This window comes from Drosophila ficusphila, unplaced genomic scaffold (assembly GCF_018152265.1).
Source record: "Drosophila ficusphila isolate 14025-0441.05 unplaced genomic scaffold, ASM1815226v1 contig_791, whole genome shotgun sequence".
Taxonomy (NCBI): domain Eukaryota; kingdom Metazoa; phylum Arthropoda; class Insecta; order Diptera; family Drosophilidae; genus Drosophila; species Drosophila ficusphila.
In genome coordinates this window covers 10,437,899-10,452,303 of record NW_025064737.1, presented here as the reverse complement: position 1 = coordinate 10,452,303, position 14,405 = coordinate 10,437,899, and the positions used below count along the sequence as shown (strand labels likewise).

The window sequence follows — 14,405 nt, the reverse complement described above, 5'->3', positions numbered from 1 at the left end:
GGATGATATTGATTGTAAGATATTTATATTCTATAATTTTCATGGTCTTTTATATTAAGACGATATTGGTTTCAAGTACTGGCATTCTATAATTGAATCAATATGCTATGTCTGATGTTCACACATATGTGAATATCTGTTTTTGCTCTAAATACTCACTACCAATTTTGGTAGGTCGACAATAGAGTAATTGTGTCAAAACCAGAAAATATTGTAACCAAGATGAAAATTGTTGTTTTTGAAATAATCGCTTACTTATATATGGGATATATGAATTCATTTTGTCTTTAGATGTTATAGTCTTCTTGATATTATAAAAATGAAATTGTCATTAGATCTCTACACACTGCACTATTAAAATGCAATAAACCAATAAAGAATATAAAATAATAATTATATCTGTTGAATGCAATATAAAAAATATGTTTGATCTTCCGTTTCACCCATTAAGATCAAGAAACTCAGTAATTTTCCTAACTCACTAAGCATTAAGTCCCGAAATTTCGGCCATATGGCAACCCTCTGCTGCACAAACGCTGACTAACAGTCTACACCAATACCAACAACGGCGTATCTCTCATCCGCTGTGTGTGTGCGTGTATCTGTGTGTCAGTCTTGCTTGTCAGTTGGGATTTCGTTTCGTTCGCTTCGTATCGGGTCGTTCGTTTTCGTTTATATAAAGGTACATTTCCACATGCGCTCATGTACACACGGCAGCCAGGGTGTACGTGCGTGTGTGTGCGAGTGGTATGCGGCGAAGGCAGCTACAAAGCAAACTGATCCAAAGCGACTGAAACTCGCTGTGAAAAGCAAAACTGAACCCGAGTTGCTGTTGCTGTTGCTATTGCCGTTTCGCTGGCGACGTCGGCGTCGTCTCTTCTTGTCTCTCTCCCCCTTTTCGTATTTTCTGTAGTTGTTGGAACATTTTTGTTTATTTCAGCGGTGCGCTCGTATCTGTATCTCAGATGTTGGCTGACTGGTTCGCTCCGCACACTGGCAGTCGTATCTGTATCTGCCAGGTACTTTTTGCCCGCTTCGTGTGCGCTCTGTGCTATTTTATGCGCTATTGCCAAGATTGCTGTGCGAATTTCGCCTTGAAACATTTTTGTATTTTTTTCTTGTCTGCTTTTCGCCGAGCTTATCTCTTTTGGCCCCAAAAAAAAAAAAAAAAAAAAAAAAAAACAAACCAACAAAAAAGACGTAGCTAAAATACAATCTGCATATGGCCAGAAAGCGCGCGCCAATTCTAATTCGCCTGGCCAAAAAGGCGAACTCTTGATTGAAGGTCAGCGCAGGAGAAGTCGGCAGTCCGTCGCAGGCTGCGGCCCAACGCTGACTGATTGTTTTCGAGCTGCTGGCTCGAATACGGCATTGGAATGGCAGTGCCACCGAAACCGAAAACCCAAGCCCAGCCAAAATCGCAACCCAACCCAACCCAACTCAACCCAACCAATTCTGCGTCGCATATTTGGCCGTATCCTGCTCCGCTGCTTCCGTCTCTGTCGCGTCTCAGTCGCTGATGTCATTACTTCGAGGCGAGCGAGAAATGGGGTTTACTTTTTTATTCCCCATCGAATCGACAGGGGTACAAAGGTAGTCCGTGCTCCGTTCCAGCTGATGACGGACATGCAACTGGTCGAGCGAGGGCTATCTGTATCTCAGATGTTGGCAATCAGTTATCAGTAAAATGGGTCCCGGGCCCTACGTTTTATTTGCGGGGGAGTGCTGACTGTACCAGGTGCGACAAAGTAATCTAACTGTTTTAGAACAGTAGGGAAACATTAGGGGTTTTGATCTATGATCGTCGTTTGTGACATGGAGAAGGGTTATTTGAAAGACATATGAATAGGATATGATGAATTGAAATGGAATTCTCAACCGTATAGTAATTCCACTATTTTTAAATTTTATATAACACAGATTTTATAAGCACTGAATGAAAGTCTTTGCAGTTACAGTTACTTGTTAAAGGATCTTAAAAACTGATTTCAGAACTAAATCCCATACGTTCTCATCTTGTAGATCTTTCTGCATGTCCTGACTTGTCAGCCAAACAATCGATCAATCGATCAGTGCGATTGGAATGCCGAAGTGGAACAAAGGCACCCCCAACTACCGAGTATTTCCTGAGTATCGAAAGCGTCGGGAGTTCCGTTTGTGCGCCACTTCGCTTGTTTAGTTTAATTCGTGACGCGATGCAGAGCAGCAAATAAATCAAAACAACGGCGGTGATAAAAAATCGCCTTTTTTCACGTGAGAGTAAAAGCTTCGAGTGCTGCGGGCGGCGCTGCCGGCGTCGACGTCAACGTAGCTGTTACAATGCCGCCGGCAGAGCTGTTGGCGATTTGAATATGTTATGATGTTGATGTTGCATGTTGGCCCGCGTCGCCAACTGGTTTTATTTTTATTCTCTATTTCTATTGCGTCTACTTCCGAGTTCAATGCAAGTGACGTTGGCGGAGGCTGCGACAGAGGCGCTGGCAGCGGCAGAGGCAGCGACGTTGCGCAACCGCCCACACGCGCTGCCGCTAGCTTTTCTAAAAGTGTGTGTGTGTGTTTGTGTGCGTGTGCTATGACTGCGAGGCTGCGTCGTGCAAATATTTTGCCAGCATTCGCTATTCACACATATGTCGGTGGCCCAGAGGCTGCGCCACCCCTGAGGACCCCACCCCCTCCCGCGAGCCACCAAATAACCACCACCCCCACCAAACGTGTCCCATTGAAAGCTAGCCGGCACTCACTCACTGGCAAACAACACACATGTTGCTTCGGTTTAGATTTAGACGAGTTTTGAATACTGAACAAATGGCCCGAGTGGCAGAAGATGACGAAGGAGCAGGAGTAAGAGTATGAGGACTTTTGCGGCACCACAATCGCCAGCTTTGTGCTACCAACTGCTGCAACATCCACGGCAGCAAACATCGCTGCACCGCAGCAACAATAGCGATCGTGTTGCAAAAACAGGTGTCCGCTTTGCATAGTCTTGTTTGGTTTCCATTGGCCGGAAAGCTCTGAATATGGTCAACTGGGAAGTTATCAATACAGCTGAGTTGTATCTTTGTATCTTTGATGATATATTTACAAGGTACTCTCTTAAACTATGATTCTACACCTTACGTATTCTATTTGTCCACTTAAATAGTTTCAAACATATTAATATTCCAGTTCCTGTTTTTGAATTGGTTAAGTTAATGTGAACTAAGTTATTTACACAAACCATACAAAAATAAGGATATACAACTTAGTATCTAACAATAAATAAATAAATTAAATCAATTACTATATGAACTCTTCTAGAAAGTAGGTTTCCTTATCAAGGCAAAAAAAATAATAATTAAACCACTGCTGATTAGTTATTAAATAGCGATAATGTTAGGTTGCGTAGCAATTATCAAAAGTCATTAAACTACCAAATACTTTTTAAATCGAATTTAATAATTGGAAATCGGTTTATGCTGAACAGCCTCGTCCTTTTACATTTTAATTAAGTAATTCGACACTCGAAATATGTTTTCCTCCACAAACACCAATTCGTACGTTTTGCACCGCTGGTAAATTACGCATAACAATATTTACATAAATACAACAAGGAAACGTTTCCTATTTGATATATTTAGTATGTTGAATGGTTATGCAACATTCCGTTGATTCGATCCCCATTATTTTTTGTTGGCTACGCAACTTCTGTAACGCACATTGTGGACATAATTAAATGTTTTGTTCCCAGCCGAGATTTCTCTTTTTAAAGGATTCATTACCTAATTAAACTTTGCAGCGCACAGAACCTTATATGGGCACATGGGGACTTCGCTTCATGCAACTCCCTCGCAAATAAAGCAGAATAAAAGCAAGCAGTGCGAGCGAGCGGCGTTCAGTAATCGAATCAATTCAACGCCAATTATACAATCTGTCAACAGGAGCGGGAGCAGAAAAGGAGCAACCTGCAGCACCAACGCTCGACTCCCCGAACCGACGACCCTGACCGATACGATACCATCGGGCGCAACCCACTGATAAGAAAGCGTTCGAACAGGAAGCACTCGCCGCCGTTGTTGCAAGGAACAATAATCAGCGGCAGAGCCAACAGACAGCTAGCCTTCACTGAGCAAAAAGGAAATAACTACTGCGCAGCCAACACAGAAGGTAGTTCCTAATTTAAAGTGTTTGTGTTTCTTAAAGTCTAAATTCTTTGTTCATTTCTCTTACTAAATTATAGGAGATACTAATGGTTACCAAATCCTAACAATCAGTTTATTAAAAATCTTATGGATTCCACATAAGAACGCAATCTTAAATGAAGAACTTAAATGAATTCCAAGCAGGGCTTTTCCCACAGTGTCTGCAAAAAGACTTGCATTCAAACCATAGAGAACACGTTCCTTGCACTTCTTCTGCACTTGTTCGCTTGCCCGCGAACCTATCGTCATCGTCGATCCGATCCGATCCATTCATTTCCGCTTTGGCTGAAGTTTGTTGTTGTGTTGCCACAAGAGCAACAACAACAACAACAACTCCACTACAAAAGCGTCCATTCGGAACCGCTGAGCGAGAAACTATTGCACCTGATTGCCTTGAAAAGCGAGCAAAACCAAAGTGGCAGCAATAAACAAAAGCGATCCGTTTGCGGCGAATTCAAAGATCGCTTGAGGATTGTTTCTCCGCAAAATAAGAAGAGAGTTCTCATTCACTTCCTGCTCTCTTCTTCCACTTGCTGAAACTACATAAAACTCAAAACACAGCTGACGACAAGTTTTCGAAACGAAACTCAATTGTTGTTGCTGCTGGCTGGAAATTGCAGAGAAATTCCTTTGGCTTAATTAGCCTCTTTCGTTCGAGGCGAAAATATTTTCAAATAAGAAACGCACAGGCCGCCAAGAAAGCGGCACAACAGCAACAACAACAACAACAACAGGAACAGCAACAACAACAAGATTGGCTGAGAGAAAGAGTGTGGAACGTCAGGCAAAAGCAAAAAACAACTCTGAGCTCAGAGCACAAATGAAACCAGTTTAGTTCATTTCGTTTCGTTTCGTTCATTAATTCAAAATTTCCATTTGAAACTTTTTTCCCTCTTCTGTTGCTGTTGCTGCTGCTTCTTCTTCCTCTGCTTTATTTTGTGTGTGCGCTCTGCTCTTCTCTGTTGTTGTGCTGTCGTTGCTCATCCCCGATTCCCAACCGCCCGCCTCCCCCTGCTGCTTTCACCGCTCCCCTCACCACCTCCCGCAGCCCAACGTCATCGTCATAATCAGAGTTTTAACATTTTATGTACAGTGTGCACAGGCGGCATTCGCTACAAGGAATACAGCTAATAACAACAATGTTACTCGAGTTTCTTTGTTAATATTCTAAATTTTAAAATATATTTAATCAAAAACGTTCAAAATATATGGTCTGCATGTGTAAAATGGGTTATTTTATGAGGTTATTTTCATTTTTACGAAAATATCTTAATAATCTTTAAGTTGTATATTTTCAAAAATATCTGACGGATATTATTAACAAAATATGTATTTCTTGGTAAATTTGCAGGCTCGTAATTCGTTTCCAAGTATTTCATTAAAACGTATCTACGAGATACTTCACTCTATTTTCTAGTGCCCACTGTATTTATACACTCCCCCACACACAAAACGCCTCATACATAGAGCAAACGCAAGAGCAAGAGAGCGAGGGCCGACGAGCAAAGCTCGTTTTCGTTGTGCTGCCGAAGCTCCCCTGTTCGTTCGTTGGTTCGTTCGTTCTCTCCCACAATCGCAATGCTTGACTCACACCGCTCCACCGACCGCCAGCTATATACACATAACCTACAAAAATACATAGCCCGTACATACACGTCGGATTGTATGTGCGCTGTCAGAGGCAAATGGCTTGATGGCCGTACACTCGTCGGTAGAGGGGCGGGGGCGGATGGGGAGAGGAGAGGGATCAGGAACGGTGAGGAAGGGTAGCGGGACATTGCAGGCTGGTTGGCAGACAGGCGGCATAACATCAGCAGAGGCAGCAGCAAAAGCAGCAACACAAGTGCACAGGGTTGCCAGGCGGTCGGCCATACGAAACGGCATTGAACCCTCAACGGGGTCTCGCACAGCAGATTGCGGGCTTTGTAACGAGTTCCGTGGAACTACATATAAGATTAGCTTGTTGGCTAGTTGTTAAATAATATATTAAATAACGAATTAATAACAAGATTAATTTGAGCATTTTCAGGGAATTTCGTCTTATATAGAAGTAAAACGAATCCGTCATAACCTTTTACTTCAGGAAAATATTGAAGACAAGATTTTTATTAAAATGGGTTGATTTCTATTTAGTTAATTTTTTATTATACAAATATTATTGATTTTGAGAAAAAATCTGAATGATTTTTTTGTTTAAAAAAATGAATAAAACTTCTGAAAGTCGGACCTTTAACAGCCACATGAAAGACATCTTTTTCAACGATGCCTTCAACAGAATATATTTCTTTTCCCAGCCACCCTGGCAACTCTGGCTGACGTAGTATCGGGTTTTATATGTACATGCGCTGACGCTGTCACGGCCTCTGCCGTTTCCCTTCCCTTCCTTTCCTTTCCTTCCCTCAACCGCTCATTGCCTCTCAAGCCCCCCTCCCAACAACCATTCTCGTTTCGTTCATTTCGACCGTCGAACTGTGGGACTGAGCGACCAACCAACCAAACAACCAACAGACCGACCGACCGTCGTTCGCCTCGGCGCGTCGTATGTGGGAACGAAATAATACCTATAAAAAAAATTCTTTTTCCCTCGGTTTTTTGCCTCTGCCGTACTGCTTCCTCTTCTTCTTCTTCTGGCTCCGGCTCTGGGCACAGCGACAACGAAAAAGAGAAAGACTTGTGGGTAGAAAACCAACAAAGTACGACTATAAAGTACGACAACGACGGGGACCAATGGAGGATTGGGGGGGATGATGGGGACGGAGAAGGGGATGGGTTGTAGGTTTCGAGGCGAACAGAAAAATTTAAGATGCTTTTGCTGAAGCGAACCAAGATCTGTTGGCTGCGGGACTGCGGACCCGAGAGCTCGAGCTCTGTTAGAAACATGTTGAAATGAAATTGCTGAACGGCGAGTTGAGCTGAGTTGAGTGTCAGGTCGGACCAACCATCCAACCAGCCAGCCAGGGAGCCAACCAACCGACCGTCCAAAAGCAAAAATAAAAAAAAGAAAGAATGAAAGAAAGAGGCCCCTGCGTAATGGTTTCTGCCGCTGCCTCTGCATTTCCCACTGCCGCCGCCTCTGCCTCTGCCTCTGCTACTGCGGGGGTGGGCAAATGTTTGGCAGCATTTTTGTATTAAAATTTTATGCGAGTGTGTGGCGGAGGCGGCTCTTGCTTGTTTTTGTTGCTGCTTGTCGCCGTCGCATCCGAGAAACTTTGAACATGTTCGGTGCTGGTGCTGCTGTTGTTATTGTTGCCTGTGCTAGTTACTCGAAATATCAGCAAAAAAAGGAGGTTTAACCGATGCGACCGAAGCTTTAAACACCCTTGCTAACTCTATTTTAAAGGATCTCCTTAGCACCACAGTTACCACTAAGTGCATTTGCTAGAGGTTGCTATAGGACTAGCTAACTACGATATACGATTGTGCATCTTGTTGCTAGTCATAAACCCAATGTACTTGCTTCTTTATACATATGGCCGTTTGGGTGCAGGAATATCTTTAAATTATGCGATTATTTCCAGGGACTTAAGGGTTTGGATATTAATAATGTAAAGATTACAGTTTATAAGAACCGAATGGAATCGATATCCATATGTACATGCATATCATTGCACCGATACTGATAATACAAATATTATTGTACATATATCCCAAAGATACTTTTGTATCTTGTACTTGTAAAATGCTAGAGAGGTGAAAAAATTTGTATTTTAAGGCTTGCAAACTAGCGGATAAAAGTGCAACACCCTCTCCACGGGTTAGGGTAGAAAAGTGCTGCAGGTTTGGCGGATTTTAGTGTGGATATGCTGCTGTGTGGATGTTGGACGTCGATGTGAATGTGGAACGCCGAGTCGAAACAGAGCGAACGGAATGGATGCGATGCCAGCAGCCAGCAGCTAGCAGCCAGGGACGTGGATGGGGATCGAAAAAGAGGTCGAAGGCGGAGGCGGAGGAGGAGGGGGACGAGAGGGGATAGACACGGAGATGTTGGATGCTGATGCCGATGCCGATGAAGACGCAGATTCAGATTCAGATGCGGATTCGGGCCCCAAAGACCAGAGCGACCAGCTGTTGGCCTTGTGCTCGGCGCACTGTTGTTGGCATTATTTTTGGAGACTCGCTCGCTGGCTCTCCACGTCGCCTCGCCTCTGCAAACTGGATGACGATGACTCGATGCGATTGAGTAAAACTTATCCAAACAACAACAAAGGCATTAATAATGTTTGTGTTCGGCGGCGCTGGCTATTTTTGCCCGACCGCTGGCGAGGAATTGCGACTGTCGAAATGATCGGTTGTTGTTCCGTGGCCATACTCGTATATGATCTCTTCGCTCCTGGGGCCGCAGAACCATTGATAACTGCGATCAGGTGCAGCCTGGAATCGAGATGGCCTGAAATTGCTAATCGTAGCGTATTCCCATCGCTTGATTGGCGCCGCATTCGTTTCTTTATTAGATTAAGTGCTCTTTCATTTGGTTTCTGGGTCACCAGTTTGGGAATCACGAGAATAGATCTTCATATTTACACCGAATCGGTTGGAATGTGCTGACTTCGTGTTGGGAGTTTCTTGTGGATAACCAATCTTTTTATTGGGGTCTGTCCCTACCTTAAATACAATTCAAGGCACACATTTTAAATCGTATTTTGTTGGGATAATGTTCCCAAAGTTTAAATTTTTCGTAATCAAGATAAGTGCACCGAAAAGTAAAGCCAATTAAATGTTTTAATATTAATATGACAATTACTTTTTGCATATGCGGAACTAAAAATGCATTGAATTGTATGATCTTTCGGAAAAGATGAGGACTATAACGGGTGTGTTTAAGCTTCTTAGTATTCAGTTTGTTTTGCGAGTGCTGGTTTCCATCGCCGCTCGTCTAATGCCAGTTTCAATTTCCGAAAGCTCGCATTGCAGCCACCCACCTAGCGTGATTCCACTACCCAGTCCCTCTGGCATCCTGTCCCGCCTTTCTGGCCAATCTCACTAGCCCTGCCAATTCCCATGCCCCGTCCGAGTTGTCCCTGTCGGATTAGAGTTTTGGCCAGGGCCAAAAGCTGGTTACGTTCAGTTCAGTTCGCTTCGGTTCGTGGCGCCGAGGGAGGAGTCAAAGGGGACGCTTAGGGCATCAATGCAACTTCAGTTTTATGATTTTCCCACTGGACAACTATTTGGGTAACTGATAGGCTTAGGTTGAAGTGAACTAAACGATAATTAATAACCAAAGGGGTTCCTAATAGATAATAAAATACAAAACTTAAGTTAAGTGCAGGTACCAAGGTATAAAAACAATTTAACCTCAACAAAACTATAAGTGAAAAATACTAATAAACTCTAAGATAACTCGTATATCTTAAAAATAAATAATTAATAAAGAAAAATGTATAAAAAGCAAACAAACAAAAAACCAAATTTTAAAATGTTAGTCTTGATTTTCTAGCATTTATGATTTTCATCTTAACATTTTTTCGAGTGCAGCTGGTGCTGGGGAATGGAAAATAGAGAGGGAGTGGACTCCGATTGCGGCTCCATGACTGCGCCACTCGAAGGAAGAAATGCGATTGCCGATTGGGGTTTTAATGGATTTCGACAGTCCAAGAGTTGTGCTCCAGCAGCGCTGCCGGCGTTGACGTCGGCATCGCAGTTGCAGTGCTGCATTCGGTTCGCCGTTCCTTTTACGCTTATTAGTTTAATTTGCCGCTGCCAGGGATTGTGGATGCTGCTGCTTCTGCGGTTGTTGTTCAGTTTTTATTACGATTTTCAATTTTTTGTTTCTCCTTTTTTTTTTGCTTATGGCATGCAACATGCTGGCTTTGAAGTTCTTCGGCGACTGACGCGAACGCTCTCTGTGAGGCGACTCCAAACAAGTTCGAATTCGCGACGTTGCAAGGTGCATTTGCCCCAATCCCGAAACGGCTGAGATTGTGTGTGTCTGTGTCGTTTGGGGATTGTGTGCGGGCGATTTGCATATATGCAAAACACTTTTGGCAGCGCCAAAAATCTGAGACCTGCGACTGGGCAGACTCACATGTTGCATTCGCCTTTAATTTATGCCGATTCGCCGCCGTCTCACTCTGCCTGCTGGCTAGTGCTATCCGTCTCACTTTGTCGCAGCTCTTCGACTTGCAGCTCTGCGTTTACAGTTAAAGCTATCAATGTCATCGTTTGACAGACAGGCGGACAGGTAGCGCCACCACCACATATCGGTTCATCTAAGCTACAGTGGGCACTCAGCAGGAAAAACTTTATGAATTTTGGACTAACTAGATTTTAATCAGTAAGCTTAGAGTTTGTGTGCTATAACACAGACTTAGAAACAAGAAGTAAAATTTAGTCTTTTTAGTATCAGGACAGAGAAAATAACATGCTGAGTTTTATAAATAACTGTGTTATTTTGTAAAAGGGGGTTTATGATTATGAAATAATCGGCCAGTAAATATGAGAAATCAATGTTTCATCTTACATATTTTTCAATAAATAGGATGATTTATTTATCATAATATCATATAAATGATATTTGTTTTATTAAAATTGTTATTTTGGAAAGATGTAAAGCCCTTGTATAGCTGTGCTAAAGAATATAGATACTTTGGGGAAGTACCCCAAAGCAGTCGATGGCACATCACCCTCGCTTATACTATCGATGGCTTGAGCGGGTTTGATGTATTCCAAAGAAGACCTTCGCATTGAAGAAGTTTGGCCAAATAAAAACACTCGAGAGTCGAGAGCTTCTAATTTGCGAGCGACCACTGTGCCGTTTATCTGTCTATGTTATTGGCAGGGGCAAGAGGGTAGGAAGTTGAAGGTCGTTCGTTCTCCCTGTCACACACTCACACACGCACACATTCTCGTCCGTACTCATATTTATTTATTACTTTTTATGTTGTTTTAATGACGACGACGACGACGTCTGCTCTACTTCATCTGTTTCTCTGCCGGCGTCGCTGTAGCAGCGCTGCCTCTGCCTCTCCTTCGAGCCAACTATTGGCATCTCTGTCGCTCGCCCGCGATTATTTTCGGGTTATTAAACCAACCGCAACAACTCAGACGGCAAACAATAATAACAAAAACAACCAAACACACAACGACAACACACAGCCACTTGCAGTTTTTGAATTGCTGATTAATTTTATTGCTTGTTGTAATGATAAATTCGTTTTTTTGTCGGTTTTTGTTTTGATCACTTGCTTCGCCGCTTTACACGTGACTCTGGCCCCTCTGCCGCCGTCGCTGCTGACTGCTCTGCCACTGCGCTGCTCTTTGCCTTTTGGTCTCCGGCGTTTCCTCTGCCGTCTATAATTTATTAATTGTGCTCAGAACGTGAAACGCTGTCGTCGCCTTTTTTGTTTTGATACGCCACTTCGTACTGCCAAAGGGTTGGGTGGTCCAAAGGGGGCGGGGCTTACGGTCGCGACGGGGGGGTGTTGGCGGAACAAGTCTCGTTGTTTTTTGCCGTCGCCAGTGCACTTGGTTAAAGGCCCCTCTTTCCTTATTGAGGGGAACACTTTGGACTCTGTGGACATGTCAACTCAGTCTGAAACCGTCTGATGCTGCACATGGTAGTTTTCGTGACGGAAAGATACATTCACACTGGCAGAGCTTTGGCAGTTGATTAACGGTCATCTAATTAGTTAGTGTCATGGTAATCGCTCGTGAATTAGAAGCCTTTATTAAGTTTTTATGAATTACTAAATACTAGAAAATTGACTGCTTAATAACCAACAGCACACGAGCTGAATATTTACTTTATTACTTCTATTGGTTACTAAGATAAAATAGAATTAAATGTTTAGGAAATACGTATAATCATAATGGCAAAACTTGTACAGAGACAATTGGCGTACACATATCATAAGATACATTTGTATCTTGTATCTTGTATGTATCAAGAGCTAAATTAAGTTATCTAGGATTTAAGAAATGCTTTACGATATTAAGAAATCATTTGGATTCCGGCTCTACTTATTAACAGTTTGTAAACATAAGTGTTTAGCAGTTTGTAAAATAAAGTGTTGGATATTTCTATATGTCGACTTCATTTGTAATATCTAAGCCACTTGATTTCTTCTTCTTTTTCCCCTGACCCATTTGTATTCCCCATGCGATCTGTTTTTGGTGTCGCAATTGGAATAGCACTTTCGTTCTCGGTCGCTCACCCGCCGGTTTCATTCATTCATTCCCATTCGATTGTCATTTATTAGGGGCCGATCATTACGTAGCCATTTGTGTTTGACAATTTGTAACGCTTGTATCTGCCAACGCTTATACCGTATAGCGACGCCACCAACCTTCAACATCAAGGGTGGAGGAACTGTGGAATGGCAATAAGGAAAAGGGCAGTGAGAGCAACAGGGCCAAATGTCATCGAGTTCTGGGTCTTTATCCCATCTCGAGAGAGGATCTAGGGGTAGGCGCCAAAAGGGTGGCGTCGGTCGGCACAGTTCAACCAAGTTGATCGAAGGTGCCAGTACATATCTTCTCCAGCCAAAATTGTGATCTTAATCCCTGAAGCTAAGTGGTGTGAACATAATTTTTTTGTGAAAGGAGCTCTGAGCCCCCTGGGTAAGTGGGAGAAATATTTTTTTTTAAATCCAAGGGGAGAAATAATAAAAGGGATCCGAATTCTAGTCGAACTTCACGACGGTCATCAAGCGAGGTTCGGTGAACATATCAGCTCGAACCTAGTTCTAGTTCGCTTGCGACCGCGCTCGACGGTGGTTTTCATATTTCTGCTCCCCGGGAAAAATTTCGTTTCTTGCCCAAAATCGGTCGAATTGGCCAAAACCCAAACGCCAAGCGTGGGACGAGTGCGAGGCGTCGGAAATCGTGGTTCCGGTATTCCGCCAGGCCTGGGAGACGCGCCAAAGGCTTGGCGCTTCTGGAACCGCCTGCAGCGATTGCGCAAGAGGAGAAAGAGGAATAGGATACACTGGACGAAAGCGAGAAGAAGGAAGGACGGAGGACCAAGGACTGGATGGAATTTTTTTTTATAGCTTATAAATAGTGAATCAGTGTTTTTTTTAGGTGTCATTTTCAAAGAGAAGAAAATTTTTGTTTGCGCATCGGAAAAAAAATAGGATGTGAGAAAATTTTGTGCAGTGTGATCGGGTAGTTTTTAGTTCGATTCCGTATTTATTTCTTTCTGCCCCCTTACACCAGATATCCAGGCCACCACAATCCTCGGGAAAGCGCTTTCTTCGATGGAACGCCAAAAAGTGCGGGTGAGTGTGAATTACAACATTAATTATTAAAGAAGGAAAAGGGAAAGGTAGAAAGAGACAAAGAGGAAGAGAATATCGCCCCATATATATTTTGTCAAAAAAAAAAAAAAAAAGAAATAGGGAAAAAAGCCCACACACTGCGGAACCTATTTCAATGGGCATAATCAAACCGACCTTTTAAATTAAAACTTAAAGTAAAGTAACTTAAAGACTAGGGAACCGGACTTAAAATTATTTCAGACGCTGGCGATCGGATGAGCTTTTATATGTTCGAGTGCGCGTTTGCATGTTCGTTTTGCTTGTTTGATGTTCGTTTATATGTTCGATAGCCCTTTCTCATGTTTTATCTTTGTTTATTTGTCCGTTGGCCCAAACAAAATTTTAATGAAGAAAAGATTACGCTCTCTTAGGGAAGTAAAATATAAGAATAGGCAACTCTTTTAAAATATCCCACTATATATTCATTTACCCATTTATAACTATTTTAAAATTATATATGTATATGTTTTCTTGAAGTCTTTAGATTATTATTTGTCTTTAAATTTAATGTTAAGCTCAAAACTGATTTTCTGTCTAGTTATTAAATAAATTTTATAATGTGTTAGAAACCTTTTTGTCGACCTTTAGCAGACTTATGACCCCGTGAGACCCCGACGCGTAGGGGCTGCAAAAGAAATATTTGCTTTTGGGACAAGAGCAGCCGAAGGTAGGGAGGGCAGATCGGGCTTCAATAACACCGGGAGTTCCGCGCCGCGTCGGAGGAAGACCCCAGAATCAAAGAGATCTGTAATTCGTAATTCCGATAGATTTTGGCTCGAATGATTGTGACCCCTTTGTTTTTTATCGCTTGCCCCGGCACGCAGACTTTTTTTATTAAGGTAATGACAACAGGCAACTCGGGAGGAGGCGGCATAAGTACCACCCCATTTGCTGGCGAGCGAGAGGCCGGATGACTTTGTAGTTCTGCGTGCGCCCTCTCCCCCGACCCCAACACCTAGCCTGAGTTAGTGTA

At 42.8% G+C, this 14,405-nt stretch overlaps 1 protein-coding gene across 1 annotated transcript in view; it reads right to left on the bottom strand.

The window, feature by feature from the left end:
• Positions 1-14,405, bottom strand: part of LOC108102039 (hormone receptor 4) — a 46,977-nt gene that overhangs the window by 19,731 nt on the left and 12,841 nt on the right. The gene's annotated exons all lie outside the window — the stretch shown is intronic.